Here is a 4,131-nt window from a genome sequence, read left to right on the forward strand (position 1 = left end):
AGGTAGACCCACCCATGAGGGAGCACAGAGGAGGTGGTGGGGTGCCCCCAGAAGCTGGATCGCCCCTGCCAGCAGCCTCAAGAGACTCCGGGAAGGGGCGGCAGCTTTCAGATGAGCCCCTCCCACCGGGGCCCAGGACAGCGGACACGGGTCCCCAGAGGGACGGGCCCAGGCCCTCCCTGGAGCAGGTGTCGGGACATGAGGGAGAACTGTGGGGCCCACCCTCCCCCGCTGAGGTCCAGGCACTCAGTTCCTGGCGTGGCCTGGCCCTGGGGAACCACAGGAAGGGTGGCCATATGGGGCCTCCCGTGAAATGTGCCTCGGGGGTCTGAGGGAGCTTAGGACCTTGGTCAGTGGGGAAGGATGCCGGGTCGGGAAGGGGCAGGGGCAGAGGCAGGCCCAGGGAGTACAGGTGGAGACTGGGTGGGGACGGATCGGGGGCAGGACTGACGGACTCAGAAGCCCGGGACAGAGGGGACCTCACCAAGGTTGGGCCCCAGAGTCAGTCCGGGAAGGCCCCTGGGCGGGATGGGGACACGTGGCCAGTGGGAAGGGACTGGTACATCCGTGTCTCCCGAGAGACTGGGGGCCTTGGCAGAAGGAGCAGGGCCTCCCTCAGGTGGGCAGAGGGGAGGGCCCAGGTCCTGCTGGGCTTCATGGTGAGGATGCAGAGGGAGGATTGAGGGATGCTGGACCCCAGCACAAAGTCAGTTCAGGAAGGCCCTTGGAAGGAGATGGGAACACGTGGTGAGTCAGGACTTTTGCATCCCCAGTCTCAGAGACCCTGGGGGCCTTGGCAGAAAGAGCAGGGCCTTCCTCAGGTGTGCAGAGGTGAGGGCCCAGGCAGTAATCCGAATCAAGGTATAAACTCTGAGGGAAGACAGAGGAGACTTCATGGGGGTGGACCCTAGTGTCAGTCCAGGAGGGCCCCTCGGGGGTGATGGGGACCCGTAGGGCATCCAGACTTTGGTTTCTAGGTCTTAAAAAGTCAGGAGGCCTGGTGTAAGGAGCAGAGCTTCAGGTGTGCAAAGGGAAGGGCCCAGGTCCTGCTGGGATTCATGTTGAAGATGCAGTGGAAAGACTGAGGGATGCTGGACTCCAGAACAGAGTCAATCCAGGAAGGCCCCGGGGAGGGGTGAGGAAAGGGACACCAGGGTAGTCTAGATTTCCACATCTGGGTCTCAGAGAGCCAGGAGGCCTGGTGTAAGGAGCAAGGCAACAAGTTGGCAGAGAAGAGGGCCCACGGTCTACTGGGGGTCAAGGAAAGGACACACAGGGAGGACTAAGGGACCTGGGCCCCGGAACAGAGATGACCACACAGAATTCTGAGGCTGCTGTCATCCCTGGGAGGTCCCAGTGTAGGTTGATGGCATGTGGTAGGTCCTGACCTCTGAGTCCAGGTCTCAGAGAGACTGGGGGCCTTGGCTGAAGGAGCAGGCACTCAGGTGGGCAGAGGGAAGGGCCCACGTCCTGCCAGGAGTCAAGGTGAAGACCCCGAGGTAGGACTTGGGGGACCCTGGATCCCAGAATAGAGGGGGCTCTCAGAATGGGGTCCCAGCCATCAGGCCCATTAGGTCCCAGGAAGGGTGGGGAAGGGGTTGCGAATGTGTTAACTCACATCCTGTTTAGACATCTGAGGGAGGTGAGGATTCAGCACAGAGGGCTGTACTGAGGGGGGCAGATAGAAAAGGCCCAGGATTTGTCAGAAGTCAGAATAAGGACCATGATAAAGGACTTGGTAAGTCCATGTAAGAATATATGAAACCCCGCCCTCCCTGCCCCTTCTGTCAGCCTTCGGAGGACCTGAAGTTGTATGGCTGCATGTGGTGCTCCCTCATTTCCATCTGTGGTTTCACATAAATGTGAGACTTCCATTTAAGGAGAGTGGCCTCAGATAAACAGAGGGAAGCCCTGCTGGGCAACAATGTAAGGATTGAGTGCGCATGCCCCCCCCCAACCAGTCCCAGGACAGATGGACTCAATGGTATTTGGCTACCCCTTGCTGTTCCCCCTGGAAAACCTTTGCAGATATGTCCAGTTGTGGTTTCCCCTCATTTCCTTCTGTTCAGTATCAGAGGTCTTGTTCTGAGAACTTTGTCTCAGGCCAGCAGAGGGGTGAGGTTCACATCCTGCCAGGGGAAAGGTGAGTCTCCTGAGTAAGCATGGAGGGGACTGTCCAGCCTGGATTTGTGGGGACCTCACAGAGTCTGGCCCAGCCCTCCTGTCAGCACTTGGGGTCCAGGGCTGTACTTGTCTGTGCCTTCATGTGCCCTTTCCCTCCCTCTTACAGGGGACCTAGGAACTGGGAGGTAAGGCCTTGGTGTGAGGCATGCCTCCTCAGATCACAGAGCCGAAGAGGCCTAGGCAAGTGCCAGGATTCAAAGTGAGGTGATGCTCTGAATATGAAGCTAGAGGTTTCCCCATCCCAGAACAGAGGTGACCCTACAGCACCCAACCCTACTCAAATCCAGTGTCAGCCCCAGAACTTCATACCCTGCTGGCTGCACCCTGAGGAACCGGCTCACTTCTTTCTTCAGATTCTTAAGGGACAGGCCACCCAAGAGGAGCGACCCCTGTGAGGCTCCAGAGCACCCCTAAAGTGGAGACTCCTTAGATTCTTTTGTAAGAGTCACCAAGAGTGTCTTTCTCAGCTGAGACCCCTCACGCTCCCTCTCTCCCCAGCCCATGGGTCCCATCACCCATCTCCTGTCCATACTCTTGTCAACAGGAGTAATCATGATTCCCACTCCAAAGTGTTGGTGTTACATGCTTGAAGAGCACCTTTAGTCCCAAAATAGGGCACAGGTCTTCTTGGGTGCACAGGTTCCTGAGGCTAAGGAAAATGCCACCTTCCTCTGGTCTTGTTCCTCCCCTTCCTCTTCCTCTTCTTCCTCCTCATCCTCCTCTTCCTATTCCTCCTCTTTCTCTTCTTCATTTTCTACCCCCTTCTTCTCCTGTTATTTTCTGAATTTTCTGATTTCAGGCACCATGAAGGAGGTTTCTGCTGCTTCTGGATCACTAAGTCTTCTCCAGGGTCCTCAGAAAACCTGCTTCTCCCCCACTTCCATGGCAGTCACTCCATCAATCAAATCCAATCAGGGCTCCAGAAGCCAAGAAGAGGAGGGGCCAAACACTTTGCAGGCCCTGCCAGAAACTGGGACCTTGCTTGGAGATGCCATAGGTGATAAGGTGGCTGATCTGGTGGCATTCCTGCTTCTCAAGTATAGAAAAAAGAAGCTGACCACACAGACAGAAATGCTGAAAATTGTCAGCAAAGATTACCGGAACCACTTCTCTGTGATCTTCAGCCAAGCCTCTGAGTGCATGTAGCTGGTCTTTGGTGCTGACATGAGGGAAGTGGACCCCAGTGATCACTCCTACATCTTAGTTACCACAGTGTGCCTCACCTGTGATAGGATGCTGAGTGGTGAGCAGAGTGTGCCCAAGAGTGTCCTACTGATAAATATCCTTGGTGTGATCTTTAGGGATGGCAGTCATGCCCCGAGGAGGAGGTGTGGGAAGTGCTGAGTGTGATGGGAGTGTATGCTGGTAGGGAGCACTTCATCTATGGGGAGCCCAGGGAGCTCCTCACCAAAGTCTGGGTGCAGGAAGAGTACCTGGAGTACCAGCCAGTGCCCAACAGTGATCCTGTATGCTACGGGTTATTCCCAATGTGCAAGTGTCAGAATTCGAACACAAACTCTTTCCATGGCCAACCTAAGATTTCCGGCAGCGAATGCAGTTCAGCATCCTTGACTCTTGATTTCTCTCTTTCATTTTTTAAAAGATTTTATTTATTTATATATATTTTTATTTTTTTATTATGTTCAGTTAGCCACTGTATAGTACATCATTAGTTTTTGATGATTTCTCTATTTCAATTACAAATCAGCTTCTTAGGGGCACCTCGGTGGCTCAGTCAGTTAAGCATCTACCTTCAGCTCAGGTCATGATCTCAGGGTCCTGGGATCAAGCCCGTATCCAGCTCCCTGCTCAGCAGGGAGTCTGCTTCTCCCTCCCCCTCTGCCTCTCTCTCTCTCTCTCTCTCAAATAAATAAATATCTTTAAGGAAAACAAAATCAGCCTCTTAGAAAGTCTCCCTTTAATATCGTGTGGGGGGACAGAGGTTAA

At 54.5% G+C, this 4,131-nt stretch overlaps 1 pseudogene; it reads left to right on the forward strand.

Moving 5' to 3' along the window:
* The first annotated feature begins 528 nt into the window (after positions 1-528).
* The window catches only part of LOC100468517, a 4,740-nt pseudogene continuing 1,137 nt past the window's right edge, over positions 529-4,131 (forward strand).

The sequence above is a fragment of the Ailuropoda melanoleuca genome, chromosome X (assembly GCF_002007445.2).
Source record: "Ailuropoda melanoleuca isolate Jingjing chromosome X, ASM200744v2, whole genome shotgun sequence".
NCBI classification, from domain to species: Eukaryota; Metazoa; Chordata; class Mammalia; order Carnivora; family Ursidae; genus Ailuropoda; species Ailuropoda melanoleuca.